This window comes from Cyanistes caeruleus, chromosome 3, assembly GCF_971803275.1.
Source record: "Cyanistes caeruleus chromosome 3, bCyaCae1.hap1.1, whole genome shotgun sequence".
Taxonomy (NCBI): Eukaryota; Metazoa; Chordata; class Aves; order Passeriformes; family Paridae; genus Cyanistes; species Cyanistes caeruleus.
In genome coordinates, this window is record NC_141703.1 from 62,727,538 (window position 1) to 62,747,597 (window position 20,060).

Consider the following 20,060-nt stretch of genomic DNA (forward strand, 5'->3'; position numbering starts at 1 on the left):
CCAAAAGACTAACTGGCTGTCATGAAAATCTCCCTCATGCATCGTTCTCTTTTTTTATTTTAATTTTTGTGAAAATAAAATTAGTTTTTGAGAGTTATATTGCAACAATATGGTTGTTTTTGCGTTTAGCCAGTTTTGAGAAAAATCTGTTTTCCCATAAAAAGTGAAACAGCCCAATACCGGACAAAAAACATACGAAAACCAATGCCAGCTGACAGGAAATAAGATTCTTCCTTAACTTTCATTCTGACTGTTAAAAAAAATTGGCTTGAAAATGCATTTTGAAATTCAATTTGAAAAATGAAAAATGTCAATGACACTTTTTTTCTAATCGAGTGGAAACAAGGCTGGAACTCTTTAAGAGCAAACAGAACAGAAAAAGTTCTTTCCTAAGAAAACAGTTAAATCTGCGTGCCATGGATATATTTATTTCAAAGATGTGTGGTAGCAGTAATCTTTAGAAGGTATTTAGGAATTGCAAACAAATCTGTCTTCTTTCACTTGTTGCATTTTGCTTCATGTTGAGCACACTTTTTTTTTAGTCTAGAAGAGTATGGATAGAAACATATTCTTGGACTTCTACTCACACTGCACTTTTATATATATATCTTTCATATGTTTTCCTTTGTCCGTTGTAAAATAAATGGTCCTGTTTATTCTTTTTTTACTTATATCTCCTGTAGAAATTCCCTCTCACACTATTAATTCTTTGAATCATTTTCTTTGCAGCATTTGGAACCTTTTAAATGTCTTCTTTGTCTTGTTAAACAGGATCAAAAAGGACTCTAGTGCTGTATATGAGAGAACATCTTCAGCCTTTCCACAGAAGAACAGTTTAGATTAAGTTTCATTCTTTTTATTAAAAAAAAAAAAATAAAATTAGCATCTTTGCACAATGAGCTACCAAAAAAACACCTCCATAATGAAAATACAGGAGAGTTGAGGCTTCTAGTCTGGTTGAGTCAGACCAGAAGTTGTCATAACCTAGCAGGTTTTTGAACGGCAGAGTTGGCTGAGTTGGAAGAGCAGAGAGCAGGCAGGCTGGAGGGATGCTTCCCCCCACCACCCTTCCCACAGTCTGTCTCAGGTTGCAGCTAAGCCATCATTTTTATAGCCACTAATGGCCTATTCTCCACTAATCCGGGTAATCCCTTTTTGACCACTTTTATACCGTTGCCTTCCACAAACCTCTTTTGCAATCAGTTATGGGACTTTGCATGTAAAACTACATCTTCATTTGCTTCATGCTTTAATGGATGCCCCTTGGATCTGGTACTGTGAGAAGCAGTTGTATCGATCCCCACCTACCTCTGTTACACCATTTGGTATTTTATTTTGTTCTCCATCCTTTTGTCTTTACCATTTCCTTGAAGAGCTGAAAGGTTCATACAGTCCCAGGAGCTGAATGTTAAAGTAAATCTCTAATGAGGCAGGAAAGAAAAACTCTGATTTACTGAATGTGCTACGATGGATGTGATTAAATTCTTGAGAGTAAAAACTAATTGGACTTAATTGTGAGGCCAGTTACTCTAGTAGAAACATATGTATAGTTTATATATTTGGCTGGTACATTCTGTGGAGGCTACAATGGCCAATGGAAAGATATAAAATAACTTGGCAGTGTAAACAATACAATTCATTGAACTAAATATTCTGGATAAATCAAAAGGCACTGGAATTCATGTTTAAGCACAGTACTGTGGGGAAATCTGAGGAAAATACTGATACTGAAGACTGTACCAGAAGGTAGAAAAGAAAGACTAAAAAGTACCCTTGAAATAATTTCCAGTTTGCTTTAGTCTTCTGAGAGCTTTTATGCTTAGTCGTGCTGTCTGTGAACCTGTCACTTGCTTTATAAATGAATGGTGTTACCCTCAACATCCAAGGATGGTTTTGAATCATAGAATGTCACATTTTCCAGGGAGTTGAAGTGTGCCAGCATGGGTGCACGCAGCACAACCCTGCAACACTCACTGGGGCGTATTTCCGTGAGCTTTTTGGAACTGATATTGGTGTCGTTTGACTTGTTAAGTATGGTGATGTGTATTCAGCAGCCACACTTGCACACAGTCTTGCTGAGAAATTTCACATTGAGAGATATGCATTTATTCATACCAAATGCTTGAGTAACTGTCAGCCTACGAACTCTGTTCAGTCTCTCGAATGTCTGTCCTTCAGTGGTGTATTGTAATTTTGAATCAAGTAGTAAATTCTCTCTGCAGACCAAATTTTTCAGCACTTACCAAACACTAATTGCCAACTCCCTCAGTAAAATCTTTCTGCTAAATGTATGCATTACACATTAAAAAACTATCTAAATAGGGCATATCTTAGGATTTAGCAGGGAGTTGGCTGAAATGTCTCATGATTGCTTTTCAGTCCTCAAGAAAATTATTCAGAAGGAAAGGAAACAAAATATCATAAAGCAAGAAAGGGAGGATAGGCCCGGGCTGCATTGCAATGAATTCAAAAGGCTCCCTGGGGAAAGCTAAGGAAACTGGTACTGTGCCCCTCAAAATGATGGAGGGGTGCTCACCTTTCACCAGTGAAATGAAAAAAGCCAAAGAGAGGTTTAAATATATCTTTGGGCACACGAGAGCCTCGTGTCAGCAGCAGTAGTGCTTAAGTTATAGGAAAGGGACAAGTTCATCCAGCTGGAGCATACAGAGGTGGACAAATTTCTCCAGAATGAACAAGGGGTAGCAGGGTGATAAAACACATCATGTTGGCAGCTAGATCTAGGCCCTGCACAAGGTGTCTGGTGCACTAATGTGCTTAACCTACCAGTATAAAGCTTGGAGGAAATTATCCCCCTGGAGCTGCATGGGGTCCATGGAAATGGACCAGGGCTAGTAGGTGGCATCTTGCAGAGGGCATGAGGGCAAGATGGTCACTGAGCCTCTGTGATCCACAGGGGGACCAGGGAGGGCAGCTGCAGCTCCCTGTAAGGCTCTCATCTGCTCCCTCCTACAGGCTGCCCTTGGCAAGCTCTCAGGAGCCAAAGGTGGGCAAGTTATGGCCCTGGCCATGACTGTGAGGAGGTGCATGTAAAGAGCAGGTTTCAGGGGCAGGCTTGGGGTGTTTGTACAGAGGATGCAGAGTCCCCTACACTTGAGGAGCAGCTCCTTAAGCCCTGTGACCACTTTGGTAACGCTCAGGTAATTTATCAGTGAGGCACTGGTCTTAGAACACTTTTTCCTCTCTGGCAGGAAAATGATTACCTATCCAGCTATTGGAAACATTGAAAAAATTCATACTAATGAATCTCTTTCTGTTGCCTTCATTATTGTGTGAACCACAACAATTTTGAAGATACAAGTATTTTCCATCAAGACTATGAATAACAGCACTTGGCAAAACATCCCTATAACAAAGAATAAGCCTCCAACTTTTTTAGTGACTTTACATACAATGTTCCTTAATTACTGGCAAGCATGTCAAGAGTCTATTCCCACATGTGTCAACACTTTCTTAATACACTATAATTCATCATGTTAGTATGGCAGAAACAAGGTACTCTACATCTTTACACACATCCTTCTCCAACTTCTAGTCCTGAACTGAGTATTAAATGAACAGAAAATCTTCATCTAGCAAACAAAGAACAGACCACAGCATCGAAACAGTAAGGTCCCCTGAGTCAATCAAAGTCATACATCACAGAGCACTTTATCATATTCTTCACAACACTGTCTAAATCCAAGAAGCACTGCTTTATTGTCAAAAGGACATTCACTTAATAACAGCAGTAAATCCAGAAAGGCAGGCTAATTTTAGACAGAAAACTTGGCTAAGAGGGAACCCTATCATTTCCCACTCCTGACATTTTTATTCATTGAGTTCATTTTCATGCTAGTTGTGTGATTAAATGCAGATATGGATTTATTTCCTTTTAATAAAAAAATACACTATTCTGAAAAAAGCCAAAATTGCAAATAAGGGACCTGATCCTTTTCCCACAGAAATAAACAATAGTTTTGTTGTTGGCTTCAGTGATGACAGGAATCAAATCCATGAATCTCTGTTGGAAGAAAAGGTTAAAATTCCATTGGAAAACTCTTCTTGGACCATACATTAACTCTGTCAGTTCTGGGGGCAACCAGTAACCAGCACGATTTCTTTTCTAGTCTGCCTGCACGTATGTGCAAATGTATGCAGCAGTATAGGGAGCCATTTCATAAAGAAGCAATTGAAAATAAATCTGTCCTCAGTGTGTTGAAGTGAAATGTTTTATTTGCACTCATAAACCAAAGTGCTTGCTGTATTTTTGCATTGCAGTTTTATTATCAACAGCGATATAATCTCCCTTCCTTATGCACAGATACTTGTACAGAGCCAAGAATCTTAGATGAAGGAAAGAGGTACCATGTAGTGAAAGTAAACATGAGAAATGCTGAGTCTTTTGAAGAACTGGATCTGAGCTCTAGAGACAGTGTGTATATTCCCTATTAGTCACTCAGTCAAAAGTAGCTGGGTTGCGTATGTGTTCAGCACTGGATCCAATTCTTTTCCTGGGTAGCAATTACTTGGGTAGAAATTGCTTGAATTCCATTAATGACCATATTTTGATCTTGTTTATGCCACTTTAAATTTGCCAGCTGAATCAGCTGAGCTATTCTGTAGTAACAAGCTTGAAAGACATTTTAAAAGGTGGTGCTCAGAGATAATTGGGTATTTTTAAAATGATTTGTGTTCTTCAACAGGCAAAAGGAAAAAAAAACCAAAAGAAATTTAGTAAAAGTGAAAAATACAGTTTCCTTTATGCTGTACATAGCTCTGCACTGACAGAGCAAAACCAGCTGTATTTCTACCATAGCTGTCCTGACTGAATGGGGTTTGTGGCAGGAGAACAGTACAATAACTACTCTGCCTACTTTTTCATCTGCTCCACATATGCTTCCTGCAGCTTTTGTGTTACTGTATGGTAGCAGGCAAATCTGGGCAAAGAGTTCCTAATAAGAAACTCAATAAATTTCACCTCCTCTCTTCTGTTCACAAAGTTTCCATCATCTGACCACAATCTTCATTCATTTGCTCATAATTGAAATATATTTGGAGTGATTCATCAGATAATTTCTATGAATAATTCTTGGTCTGTAACTTGTTTGCAATCAGTTGGTCATGAGCATATTGATACTTGAAATTCAAGCTCTTTTGGCTGCATGCAAAGAATGATCCCTAAACGACTATGTTTAACATTCAGAATCTTTTTTTCCAGTGCAATTTCTCTCTATTACGTGTTTCAACTTGACTTTGCACAAATATTCTGCATTATTAATTTTAGGTGATTTTGGGTGACCAGATCTTGCTGCAGAAGTATCATGTTGAAGTATTCACAAAAACTGAGAGCAAGTGGATCTGCAAATGTGGGTCAGGCTAAATTTCTGTCCATACTGAATGAATGTTTTCAGGACCTCATGTAGAAACGACAAACTTATGTTGCGGCTTTGGTATTATTCTGCTCCTAAATAATTTTATTGTAGTCTTACAATTGATGTGAGAGAATGATAAACCTATTTTAAGCATAGATGTAGATGTCTTCTGGCTTCTGTGCATTGGTTCATCTGTAGACTCTTTATAGTACGTGCAAAAAGGTTTCGTTATCATTGCTTCATGTGTAAAACACATTATGAAAACACTGGTGTATTTAATCCAATGTAAGGCATACCCATACTATGATGTGGTTTGGACCCAAATATGTTTACTTCATCTTCCAGAACTTAAAATGACAACGGAGCTTATTTCTTAAGTCAATCATTTGATTAAAAAGGAGCATCCCAAGCTTTTCTGACAGTTTCTAAATGAGTCAATAGGAGGTTTGGAGATTTTTTTTTCAAGTGTGTGATTCAGTGAACAGAGCAAAGTGGCAGGATTCTTCAGGGTAAAGGTGGGCTTGGAAAGGCTTTGTCCATCCCCTACAATACCTTCTTAGAAAAAGCTTTCTCAGTTAGGATGGTTGGGTGTTGCACTACTGAATAGGATTGCCAGAAGGGGTCTGTCCTCAAGGCACTGACTGCAGCCAAGTCGTGGTCTGTTCTCTACATGGTAAAGCTATGTTACTTAGCTGTCAAAATATAAAATAACCTATTTATCTCAAATGCTACATTTAATCCTGTTATTGTCTTTACTAGATCACTAGGTAACTGTTGGAGCAAAGTGTTCCTGTGTTAAACAGGTCCATACTCCCATGTAGGTGATAGAGACCATAAGGAAAACAGATATTTACTCCTCATCAGATTTAACTGAAAAATATGTACCAAAATTTTCTCTCCACAGAATTAATATTTTTTCATTGTGTGGGCTGATAAATGTTGTCTGGCAATTCTCTATGAGTTTTCACAAGCAACTGGAAACTGCACATGTTAGAAATCTCTACTACAGACAAGTTGGTTACAGCCTTTGCCCCCTGATGAGGATTGTCTGCTCTAATGAGTGTGAGCTATTTCACATCCACCAAAGGAAAATTACTGCTTGTGATTCCTTGCCTAGTAGTAGTTCCTTCAAACCAAGTATGAGTGTTTCCTTACACAAGCCCTAACAACATACAGAGCCTACTAGCCTGATTCCCGTTTACACCAAAGGCAGTGTAAGTAAAGACCTTCAGGTGTTATAAATTACACTTTGAAGCTCTTTACATTGCTAAGCTCATAAGGTAGCTTTAATGTAACAGAGAGCCAGGCACTATTGACTTTAGATCTATGACAAGTTCAGTCACCATGTAGCAGCTGGAGAATAGCCAGGACAGGACCCATTGACCTTCTCCACAATATTATGGGGACATGGGTCCTCTCCAGCTTCCCTGTCTTGACATACAGGTAAGTAGTTGTTTAGGAATGGTACTCCCAAACTTAGTGCTCCCGCAGAGATTCTCATCATGCTGCTCACTCGCTCGCTCCCCTCTCTTCCCCTGCGGCATCCTGGAGAGGAGAACTGGAGGCATGAAAGGTGAAACTCACCAACGACGATCAATTTACTAGAAAAAATGATGAGGTAAGAGAAGTAACAGTAACAGCAATGTTGTTAATATCAAAATGCACAGGATAGGCAAATGATTCACATGTGATTCCTTGGAACCGGCGTTACCCCACTCCTCCCTCTGCCACTCTTACTTGACTGGAAGGGATCCCGTCTGCCCAGGAGAATCCCTTTCCCCCACCCCCAGCAAAGAGCTGGTATAGGAAAACCTCTGGGTCCATGCCCTGTCCTGACTACTGCAAAAATTAACTCTCTGCTGGCCAGAACGAAAACAAGGTAGCATCTTGGAGAATCGGAGGGAAAGAAGAGACACCCACTAGCTCTCCAGTTATCAGGGATGTGAGGAAGCCTGGTGCAAGTTCATGCTCTGATGCAGCAGATTGGAGTCTCTTGGAGTGAAGGTTGTCATACTGAGGGCACTGGGCTTATTTCCTATGCCAACCTGAGCCTGTGAATGTGACGAGTCCTGCAGTCTCTCATTAGCAAACCAGACTGTAAATGGAGGAGAAATGACTGCTGCCTCTGTTGTGATGATGTGATAGACTTGAATTTGAATTATTGGTTTGGGACTAGCCCTCAAATCCTTTCTCAAGAAAAAAGCAAGTGAATAATTTGAAAAAGAGAGTGTTGTTCCCTATCCCACCTCTTATCCAAAGCATGTGACATATGCAAGAAGAAAAACCACCAATTTTGCTTGCTGTGCTATCCCCACATCTCTCTGTAGCCAGGATATATTAGCTGGATTGTAGGGATTAGGAGAATCAATCTCATTGCCTCCTGGTTAGGTCACAGATCAAGAGTCTGAATTCCTTCCAAGGAGACTTGAATTAATTTAGAAAAGGACCCTGAACCCTCTTTCTTATAAACATGATAAATATTCTTCCCATTAAGCTTGGACACAAAGGAGGCAGTGGTACAGTTGCAATTACTGCTTCTTCCACCCACATTTGAGACAAGATGGATTTATCCAATATGCCTGCAGAAACAAGTATTTCTGGAAAAGAACAGCTCTAAACTGCCCCTAGAGCTATCCAACAGCTCAATGGCATTTCATGGGTCTGAATTCTGAAGTGATTCTGAAGTGACTTTTAATCACAAATTCATTTCATCACCACCTCCTCTCCCCAGTGTTTTCACATTTGTAGTCCAGTGATTTTTATCTGTTCATGAAGATGATCCCATTAATGGCATGACCCGAAGAGTATCACCTCATTTTCTGTCCTGGCATTCCCTTCAAACACAGGAACTTTTAACCCGGACTTTCCTTTCCCAGCCCTCATATGTAAGGTAAACCACACGAGAGGATGAAGGATCCTCTCTTCTTTACATTGCCTGGCACAATGCAGGACAGCAGAAAAGTTAGCTTCACTCTGTGTGTCACCAAGTACCTAGTGACAGGCAAACTGCAGTATTTTTGATTTGCATAATGGAGACTTTACTTTTTCTATAAACTATACAATGTAATTATTCAATAATTACAATACAGTGAGAATTGTCCAAATAAGTGGACATTGTGATTCATTACCCTTGCTTTTTATTTTTGTTCTTCACCTGCTTTAATTTTTAATTGTAAATTCAGTGCTTTGAATAGAGTCTCCAGTTCTTAGTTTGTAATAGGGAGGACTTACTGATCAATTTGTTAGCTTAGTTATGGTGAAAAAGTGAATAATGAAAAGTGAAATAGCCCCTGGCCAGTCAAAGCCATTCACTATAACAGGTGTTTTAGAAATAATTATTCCCACTACAGAGAAAGAAAACAACTTGTGGTGAAAGGAAAATAAATATTTATTTGTTGTATGTGCAGAGCATATAACACCCTAATCTCAAGAGCCAAGAACAGCTTCCCACTACAAGGAATAAAGCATCCATTACCATTGCCTCTGCTCTTCCCATTTGCCCCTGCTATTTGAAAAAACACTTTCTGCTTTCTCTATTGCTCCTCTATCCAAGCCCCAAAGCCTTTGCCTTTCCTAATGTTCAGAGCACCTGCTCTTTCACTTCTGTGTTGATTCAGCTTTTATGAAGCTTTGAGGTGACTCCTTCTCCAAAGTTTCCACAAGTTTCTAGCTGAACAATTTTGTTGTTCTTTGTCATGCACTTGGTTGGCAACTGAGGTTTCTGGTGATGTGGCAGGACAAGGCAAGGATGGAAGTAAGGTGTGTTTTGCAGGCCCAGAACATCATGGAGTATTCAGAAGATCTCCATAATGTGAGAGGGCAACAAGATGAAAAAAGACTCAGAATTAAGTACAGAAAAATTTAGAAGGACATGAGGATGTTTTCCTGAAGCAATTCATCTGAACTGGTTCTTAGGTGTGCAGATGACAGTGCCTACACACCATCTTCCCCACCATAGTGTGAGACTCCACCCAGAGCTTCAAGAGTTCCATCCAGAACTTCAGCAAGCCTTCAGTGGGTGGCAGACTCCACTTTCTGTAGGTAGAGCCCTTTCCCATTTACAAACTGTGCCTACCTGAATGTTCTGCTGACAGTGGCAGATCTGTCTGTGCTGTGCTCTGCAGGTGTGAAGCTGCACAGGTGCCTTCAATGCCCCGGAGAGATGAGATGGGATGGCAAGAAGTGGAGGCTGCAAGCACCAGCCAAGACTCTGGATGTAGGATGCTGACACATCTGGTGGGACAATGTTCTCTGCACAGCATCTCCTCTGAAAGGGCAGTGTGTGACTGGATGGAAATATCACAGCAGCCAGGCCAGCCTATGTCTTGCCCCATGGACCATGTAGGAAAAGCAAGATATAATACTGTGACTGACTGGAAGAGCCTTAGTTAATTCAAAGACCGATTGCGTCCAGCAGCAAGAATTGCACAACAGCTACAAATCAAAACAATAGAGAAAATGTCAGTGGGAGTAAAAGCCACAATGTAAAATATAAGGGATTCCACTGTACAAACTAGTGTCCAGTAGACTCATACCAGATCAAATTTGTGCTTAAATCACAGTAACTCCAGTCCCCTTATAACTTCTAGCTTGTCTGGTGATTCTTTATTGCTATATATTATTTTCCCATTCTTTTTTTTTTTTTTTTTTTTATTTTTTAAGCCACTATAAAACTTTCCACATGACAAATGTCTGGGTACTCCACCTTTCTCTCCACATAACCTCACTTTTTAAAGAATCTGTCCATCAGTCAAAAGAGGAGTTTTTTTCCTACCTGTAGTTCATCATGTGGCAATAGGTAGCTAGGTCTGCTGAGAGCAGTATCTCCAGCTAAGCAAAATGCCTTTCCTTGCCATGTGCAGAGACTGTGAAGCTGCAGATCCACCAGGCATGCCAGCACCTTCTGTTTAAAATCTATTTTTCCTTTGGGTTTGGGCCAACAGTTCAAAGCCAATTGCAGTGGTTGAGTCCAGACTTCTATGAAATGGCTTTCTCGGGTAGTGTCTAATACCTTTCCTTGACAGCCTTGTCAGTACTGGAGCATGTTTCCACATCTTGGCTTGGGGTTAAACACATTCAAAATGTTGTGCAAAATGGAGGCTCAAATACAAAATGGAATGCACAGTTTGAGTCTGCTGGATCCCACTGTGTCATGGCATAAATGGTACTCCCCCAGCTGCCTGGAATGGCAGGCTCTCCACTGGTCTCCCTGCTCTGGAGAGAAAACAGTAAAACTAGACATGGAGGTGGACAATAAAAAAAGATTGGAGGCATGGAATGACTTCCATATGAATAGAGACTGAAAAAGTTGGGATCATTTGGAGAGGAAATGAAAAATTATATGGTAGACCTATCCAAGCTAGCTAATAGACCTGAGAAGATAAATCAGATGCTCTTCCTTACCATTTTTCCTTACACACACACACAAAAAAAGAAATCCTGGGGGAACACAATGAAACCAAGACAGTGAAGTAAAATTTATAAGCGATAGTAAACAGGTATTTACCTTATGAAAGACATTATTCTGGGATATCACTGAGATCAGGAAGACAGAGGACATGAAAGAGGCTGAAATTTATCTGTAGGGGAAGCACCCATGGGATCTTAACTATGAATACATAAATAGGAAAAAACCGCCAAGATACTCGATACTTGGTGCAAGACAGGTAAAACCTTTCCTTTGTTTATTGAACTTAGTTTCTATGTATTGGAAACTATTTGGTGTCCATGATCGTGCACTGGCGACCATCTGAAGTAAAGGTGTCTCAGGAGGATGGAGAGAAGGAGAGGTGTTGGTGGCCTCTTCTCTGTGCCAGCACTTTGAGGACTGTGGCCGTCAGCACCTTTTGAAACCATTGGCAACTGGCTATACTTTGTTGGGCTGTTGAGTTTGGCATAAGGGACAGGACCTAACTGTGTGGTAGAGCCTTGTCAGTGGGAATATCCACAGCTCCCAAGACCTCTTGGTCCATAGATGCCCCTGTCACGGGTAAATAAGTATAGGGCCCCTAGGCCAAAATCCAAAGAAGGATGTGGATGCCTAATGTATGATTTAAATTGTCACCAGGTGCTGAAATTTGAGCCAAAAAAGCTCTTAGGGTCCTGCAACTCTGCAGCTGTATACACTGAGTAGTCCTGCTGGTTTGGCTGAGCTGAACCTACATCTTTCAAAAGCTAGAGCTCAGCAATCTCCATTTCTGGGGAAAGTGTCCAGAGCAGAAGACTGCAGAACCTGTCCTGTCCTTTCTCTAGCCTCATGAACTCTCCGTTTTCTGTTTCCACAGGGGGCTTATCTTCATCAGGAGATGTGGGAGCTGCTTCACCTGCCTCCCAGGGAAATAAGCAATTGGTGCAGTCCACAGATGGGTGGCTAGGACACCTTCATGGAAGTGGGTAATATAGAATCTGACCACCCAAATACAAGGGAACTTACCTCTTCCTTGTACTTTGAGGAAATCACAGGGTAACTGCTAAGCTGTTACATACAAGATTCTTATCACCACCCCTGCTAATGAAAGCATCTCAAGCTTTCATGATTATCAGGAAACTGTAGGTGTGCTTTGAATATATTTACTGGATCCAGCTTCCTTGAACTGAGGCACAAGTCATGAATCTCACAGTCTTTGGCAGAGATGGAGAAAAAATATTTGGCTCAGCCAGTATCATGGTTCCATTGGGCATGCTTTGCAGCAGAAATGTTGACGCCAAACTAAGCTTTCCTGTGCAAACTTAAGCGCTTACAGACTCTCAGACATCTAAAGGATTAAGCAAATCCTTTGTGGATCACATATTTGGACATGGGTGACTAAAGTCTGCCTAAAGTGCTTGAGAAGTTGGTTTGTGCACATTGTAATTTTCCAGTTCCTTCCAACTAACCCTTTGGTGTTATATTGGTGATAATTACTTCTCTGTCTTTGAATGTCTGTCTCAAAGGGATCTGTCTTCTCAGTAGCATAACTTTTTGCGCAACTGGTAGAAACCATCTTCTCTCTCAAACCACCTCGCTGATTAAAACAGCCAAATTCAGAGCAATTGTTTGCATTCCAGATTTAGTTCTGAAGTTTGTTGCCTCCCTTTCTGAAGTAATGAACAACATCCTTCACTTCATCTGTTTTTTCCCCATCCATTTCTGCTGGTGTGATGCAAGATGTTGTTTCTTTATACCAGCTTTACCTTGTTTCTAGGACAGCATTACATGTACAAGAGGCTTCAACCTCTGGGATAGACACATCCAATGTCACCGAGAGTTCTCAACAGGACAAAGGAAAACCAAGTACTTAGTTTAACTCTTGCAACCAAAAGACAAATATTCTGAACCTGTGAGGAAAGGGAAGTGAGTTTTCTACCACTGACAGAGAGCTGAAGAGCTGTGTAGGTAGAGACAGTTATTACAGTCCTGCTGCTCAGCCTTCGTGCTCCCCACAGAAAAGCTCTGCAGCTGTTCTGCTATTTTTCATGAAAGACTGATTCCTTTTCTAGCTGGTTGTACCCTGGGAGAGCTGCTCCAGGAGTTTTGCCAGCTAGAGCAAGATTTGGGAGGGTGAAGGCCAGCTTCTCATTCGGAGCAGACAGGTAGCAAAGACGACTTATTTTAAAGAAGTACAAAGAGCCATGAAATATCCAGGGCAAGATTCATCCTGGCTAGCTGGTGATGTCAAGAGTAGAGGTATTCACACCTGTGTTAGTCATTTACCTCTCCCAAGAGCCCATAGAGACCTAGTTCTGAGTTAGATTAAGATGAAATGTGTCCAAAAGCATCTCTTTCTCCCCTCTGCCCCAATGCCAAATAAGCACTGTGCTATGTCAGACACAGACATCTACATCCAACCTACCCCATCCTTAGCAGGTGCTTGCCAAAGCCTCTTAGCTGAGTCTGGCTACACCCATAGAACTTGCCTCCATGTGTATAATGTGCTGCTGCTCCAGAGAGGGAGAGCAGACATCCCTAACCTTTACTTTGCTGCCTGCTACTTGTGGCAGAAGGGTGGTGGCACATCTGCATCTCTCCCCAGTCACATCTGGTTGAGATGTGGTAACAGACTCTCTGCACAAGGTACCTCCTGAGGGCTATGAGGGGAAGAGTGCTGCAGCATTTGAAGCAAGGGTGGCCAGCAAGAGACATATCCCTCTTTGTCTTATTTTGTTTTCACCCACATGGCACGTAGCTGCTTACAGAATGAGATCCGGCCCTCTAGGAAGTACACATGCTTGCATGTGTTGGATGCACACATAGATGTGTGTTTGTATGTGGTTTACTGAGAATTAAAAAAGCTTCTTTTCGCCTCAGACAGTGCTTCCAGTGCTTGCTTTTTCAGTTGGGGGGACTGTGTTTTTAATCTCTCTAATACAAAGAAAACAATGGACCTCTTTCTCTGCTAGCTGTAAAGGGTCATAAGTAAAATGAGTTTTGGCAGACTCCTTCCAACTAGACATGCAACCACATGCAAAAATGACTCTAAATTTAGTATGTCATTTGTCAGGGTTAACCCTTCCCTTCCTCCAAGGAAAGGAGCTTATTTGTTATCTTCTTATAGTATGTATTTGGAAATTTGTCTTGCCTTTACAAAACTCTAAATTGTAGGAATTTATAATGGCCTTTTGTTTTATAAGCCTTTGTTTCTCTTCAAAGTTATGATAAATGCAACTTTATCCATGCTTCTGGGAACAGGACACAGTACTTTCATGCAAGAATGGGTATCCTTACAACCAAGGGAAGTGTTTTCCTCCCCTGAAAGTTTTTTCATCCCCTGTTCAGATGGGGGGGTGGGGTGGTCTTGCTTTTTTGTATGGACCTTAAAAACTGTTGGACTCAGCCCTGTGTATTTCTGTAAGTCCCAGTCACCAGCATGAAAGTAAGTTTAATGGAATAAGGTTACCACTGTGAGAAATCACTGAGCTTAAGTCAGTCCAGGAGTCTTTGAGAAATATTATATTGCACCTGAGACTTTAAGCACACAGCCATTGGTGTAATACCTGCTACAGCAGGAGAAACAGGAACTGACCTTCATCTGCAGCTATTTCTAGCAGGAAAAGAAACACTGAAAACATCCCAGTCCATTTTCCAGCCTATGAGGTTTCTGATGTTAGTGAGTGCTGTTTTATAGGGTTATCACAGAAAAATAGCAGGAGGTCCAATGCAAGATATAGTTCACATAAATCCTTGGTCTACTCTGAGAAAATGGTATCTCTAGAGCGGTGCCAGCAATAATGTTGGGCAAGGCAAATTACTTGGATGTATGAGAGAAAGTGGTGTCTTACCCACTTTGAAATGCATTTCTTGGAAAAGTTCATCTGAACTGGTCTGATTCTGTCTATGTTTCTCCCTCTTACTCTCTTTCCCCTCCCACACTCAAGAGAACACCGTTCCCAGAAGTCCCAGAGGACATTTCTAATTGAAAGCAATGATTGTGAGTCATTCCTGTATATTAAGTGAAATACTCTTGCTTGCCTCCCAAGGGATAAAGTGATTAAACCCAACAGAGAAGGGCCCAGGAACTCCTGCTGTCCCTGCAACATTGAAATTAAAAATCAAGAAGATAAGTTAGTGGTACAGTATTTTCTTTCAAAACACATCTCTCCCTGAACTACCAGAGCCCACATACAAGGAGATAAAGAATGGATTGCATTTATGACAGTTTTAGACTCAGATTTTTTCAACTGAGACTGTTTGTTCTTCTGAACAAACTGTATGCTACCCTGTCCTGTTGTCTGGGATATAATGGAATATAATGTTAGCCTCGGACAGTGGTTGTTGAGCTAGTGCCAGCCTCACTAATGAGCATGTGGTTTCAATAATAATATGGCTACTTGTAAGATGGCTGGCCACAAGCCAAGCACTTAATATGGAGGGGGCAACAGATGTAAAAAAAGTACCATCTCTGACATGATTGCATTTCCAAAAATTCTCTGGCAAAAAAGTTCAGACTCAGCAAATCAGGATAATGAAGAATCTCCCCATATCAGGAAAGAATGAAGCTCTGACAAATGAATAGGAGTCCTATGAGGTTTGTGCACACATGGTAAAAAAGAAGAAATATAAGAACAGGGGTGATAAAAGAACTGATAATTCCTCTTTATGGAAAAAATTCAGTCTGGTAATGGAAGGTGCCGGATGGTTAGATTTTCTCCTTTCCTTTCTCCTTTCTCCTTTCCTTTCTCCTTTCCTCTCCTTTCCTTTCTCCTTTCCTTTTCTCTCCTTTCCTTTCTCCTTTCCTCTCATTTCCTTTCCCTCTTTCCTTTCCTCATTTTTTTTTCCTTTTGGACTTTCCTAAAAGTCCAAGTGCATCAAGACGGTGAAATGAATTACAGTTTAATAATATTCCCACCACACAGACAAAATGGATTCAATTACATAATGGTAGCATTAAATGTTACTATGAAGGGGATCCAGAGTCTTGAGTCCAGACTTTCAGAAAACCATGATAAGCTCTTTAAAACAGCTGAAATAGCACATTTATAGGTTTTCAAGCCATAGGTTTGCCGAGAGGAGGGAGCACAGGGAAGGAGTCATTATATTTGCTCAGGGGCTTTGGTGTGCTAATCTGGTATCGAGGATTGAGTGTGCAGAAAAGCAGTGCCAGAGAGTTTCCAGTTGATTATTACTCCTTAACCTGTATAGTCTGAGGTTGCTTTCTGGAGCAGCTGCCCTTGAGGGAGAGCACACGTGTCAGAGCTTTGGGTGGAAACGTCAGCCCTCGGGCTCCAGCCACAGCAGCACGGCGTGGCCAAGCCAGCCAAACCTGGGCACAGCCAATGGAGAGATGGCAGAGGCAGCCGTGCCGCACATTGGGTTGCCCCCAGCACTCCCTGCTCGGTCACCCACGGGCTTTTGGGTGGCATGGAGGTGCTGAGCTGTTTTCACACAACCAGACCTCTCTGTTCTGGACTGCTGAGAAGGTCTCTCTTTGGATAGGGCACCACTGAAACCTGGAGCACACTGTGCAGCTCTCACAGAATGGGGCAGGCAAAGCGTTGTTATCTACTATAAAAAGAATGTCACATTCTTGATATTTAGAATTACAGATAATATTTCATGATCCTTTAACAATATTTTTCTTCTTTCCTTCCTGGAGAAAAAGAAAATGTGATTTAAAAACAAGGTAGGAAATAAGCAAATTAATCCCATAACTTTTAAGTTAACATCTTTCCATTTTTTTTAATTTGAGAAATTGGAGAGAAATTACAAAGAAGAGGAAAGTGGAAAAAAGAGTGGTCAGAACACAAAAGAGTTCAAAACTAAAATAGAGGAATGAACTTTTCTGACTGCCAGCACACAAATTAATTGTTTTCAGGCAGGGGAATTTTTAGTTCTCTTCACAACAGTGATAAGACATAAATATTACTTCTGAATTTTATGGATGATGATATAAACAATATTTTTAAAAAATTCAATTTCTATTAAAAATATATTTCGACAAACATTTTGAAAACTTCAATTATTCCTCTGGTGTAAAGTGTTCCAAATCTCCAGACTCCTTGTTTTCTTGATGATGCTTCCCTGAATATTTCCCTAAGTTTGAATGCAGTAACTCAAACTGGGTTGTTGTGTACTATTTACCAGGAAATGTTGGTGAAAGCTGCTTGGACCAGAATAACGTTGTGTGCCAGTGTTGTTAGACACTTCATGCCCTGCTGGGTGGCCAGTACCTTTGTCAGAGTGCTTGCCAATTCATGGTCTGTGGCCAAGGAACAGCATATACCCATGGCTGGCAGGCAAGAGAGCCTTGCACTCCTACAGTGCTTCTAACAAGATATTCACATGCACCTCAGGTCATAATTGATCAAATATGCACATCCTCCAGCAGTGGTTTGGGGGCTTATCTGAGAAGAACTCCGAGATTTCTGCGTCCTGAATAGTCCTTTGCAATGTGATACCTGGGATGATGCACTAACTCTGGCACTGGCCACTGAAAAGTCATTTGTGTGAGGCTCCCTCCATTCTTGATAGGAGAGTGAGTGACAGAGGAACCTCTACATGATGTTTTATCTCAGCCTCAATAGATGTCTAAGGGAGAGGAGATGAATTGCCCTTTGAATGTGCTGCTTCTCATGTGTTTTTATCAAGGAGGGGGCTAAACATCTAGCTGGAAAGCAAATAGGTTCCTAAAGTTAAATGAGAGGTACATCAGCTGCACTGCTGGCAGTGTTGCATCCTTTATGTCCTGCCAATCTGAAAGTGCTCTGCGATTGTCATTCAGCTTTACTTTCAATGAATTGATATTGCAGATTCTTATTTTGGCTGCAGTGAATTAACTGAGTAAACAGTCGAATGAACTGGGCACCACAAAAGCTCTCTGGCTGGTTGCTGCATGCCCCCCAGGCAATAAAAACATGTGCAAAGAACAAAGAGCTGCACAAATCGACTGCAGATATGACCACACACGTTAAGATGTAACACGTCATTGAGACAGGAGAAAAAGCCTTTGTAGCAACCAGCGCTGGTTGGAACTGGCTTAATCCCATTAAAGAGCCCCAAAATCCACTGACAAAGGGCCAGCTTTTGTGCTCTTACTTACACTGGGGGAAACCTACTGACCTTGGAGAAAAGGAGCCGAAAGCAGGACCCGGTGCAGCGCGGTCACCGCCCTTGCCTACAGAGGTGGCAGCATGTGTGGTAAGCGGCAGGGCTGACATGAAAGTGTGTGTGGCACTGGTTTCTCTGAGCACCCTGCTGTCTGAGAGACTGAAGGACAGAGGAAGCTTGTAAATCTACTCATGCCAGGATGTTATGGCATGTGAACATGTGGATTTCAGAGGAAAGACAATGAGAGATGCACAGATACTGTGGTTTTTGGGACACCAACTGCTCTGATCTTGGATGCTCAGAGCCTCAGGCTCTCCCAGACATCCCATATTTCAGCATGGTGTGAAGATCCAGTTGCTCTTTGCTTGGATGCCTGGATGAGAAATTGGGGAAGACCAAAGGGGCAAGGTGCTCATTTGTACAATCTGTGAAGGAGGTGCACACCCTGTTTCTAGCCACGACAGGTATCCAGGGATCCCCAGAGGTACTGCATTTCCACCTCTGTTTTTGTAAGTGATTGTGCCAAAAAGTTAAAAGGAGACTGAACTACCATGAATAATTCCTGTTGTGCCATTTCATCCTCTCTGAGTTTCTCAGTCAGTAGTGAGACTGACTCACTGACTGACAAATTCACATCCTTTGACTACAAATGCCTTGACCCCATCATGATAGCCCTGGCTTACCCCAGCTCCCCTTCAGCAGAGAGCTGATCTCACATTTGTAGCCTGTCTGCATGCTCGGTTGCCAGCTAGAAAGGCTGTGCTGGCTGCCTGGGCAGCCACTGCCAAGGATAACAGCTGAGTTTGGAGCTCCCTTCCCTTACTGGGATCACAAATTCAAATCTATTCCCTCACCTCATGTTATTTGAAACTGGAATCAAAATTTATTACGGTGTGTGTACTGAGAGGAAGGAGAGGCTAAAAGAGAGGTAGGCAAGCAGGCAGCACAACTGCAGGATTCTCGCTTCCTACGCTAAAATGAACCAATGCTTACACCAGCTTTGGTTTGAAGTGAGCCTTCATTTGGGGAGCAAACCCTGGCGACAGGCTTTGGGAAATGGTCTTGGGACTGCTATGGGATGAGAGGAGAGGGTTTTCCTTCATGCACAGATCCTTCTCATCACTTCATTCCCAGGCTGTTGCCTTAGGATCACCTACAGGGACTCCAACACAGCAGAAGAGGCTTCCTCTTGTCCTGCAGAGCTCAGGGATCCTTCTCACTGCCCCAGTGCATGTCAGGGTGAGCCCTAGATGAAGAAACCCAGGAAAAGTGGGCTGCAGGAAGGCCCAGCAGGATCCAATCCCACCTGGGCTGGATGTCCTGGGGAGCCAGTGTGCCTGGTGACACACCCAGGCTTGCCCAGGTACCTGCTGGTGGCAGGTGTCAGTCATTCCTTGTCTTGCCAGCTCAGACCATGGTGTCTTTGTGAGGTTGTTTGTTTGTATGAAAGGTTTAAGCAGTTTGTAACTGCTTGTGTGAAAAAAAACCCAAACCAAGATAATTCCTGAATTCTTGTTTCTTTCCTCACTGGCTTGCTCCTGTATATAAAAGGCTTAAAATAAAAGTGGGGATTGCATGTCTGCTTTTACTGTTCCCTTTGGTGGCTTTTGCCACATATAGTTACACATACTTAGGTTTGCACCGGCTCTTTGCAGTTCACCTCCACTAAGATGTTCGTCTACACCTGAAAACGTGAGAAGGGCTCAGAGCTGGCTCAGCCAAGGAAGGAGAGACTGATCAACCTACAAATGAATATTTACACAGAATATATTTATAGACTTAGAATTTTAAAACTTATGTATGTGAATTTGTTTGAGCATGAGGCTTTCTTTTTGTCCATCACCTAACCCTGTTCCCTCCTTTCTTCCTCCTGCCTGTTTCCTATCTATCCCCCTCCCCATTCTGCCCCAGAAAATTAGCTTTCATTGGGCTTTTATAGCTGCACTTTCAAGTCAGCCAAGATTATTTTCTGGTGCTTAAATTCCTAGTTAACATGTCATGGTGCCATTCAGTGCTGGTAATGATGTAATTTATTGGGTAGCTGGTCATTTGCACAAATAGCTGGAAAAGCAGGTTTAGCTTGATAGAAATAACATGACACAACAGTATATACAGTACAACACCTTGCCTCCTGCTGCAAATCTCCTGATTTCTGTTATTCTGGT

The 20,060-nt window shown here is 41.7% G+C and overlaps 1 protein-coding gene across 7 annotated transcripts in view; it reads left to right on the plus strand.

Annotated features, from left to right (window-relative positions):
• LOC111926408 (uncharacterized) overlaps positions 1-20,060 on the plus strand; it is a 118,797-nt gene that overhangs the window by 9,611 nt on the left and 89,126 nt on the right. The gene's annotated exons all lie outside the window — the stretch shown is intronic.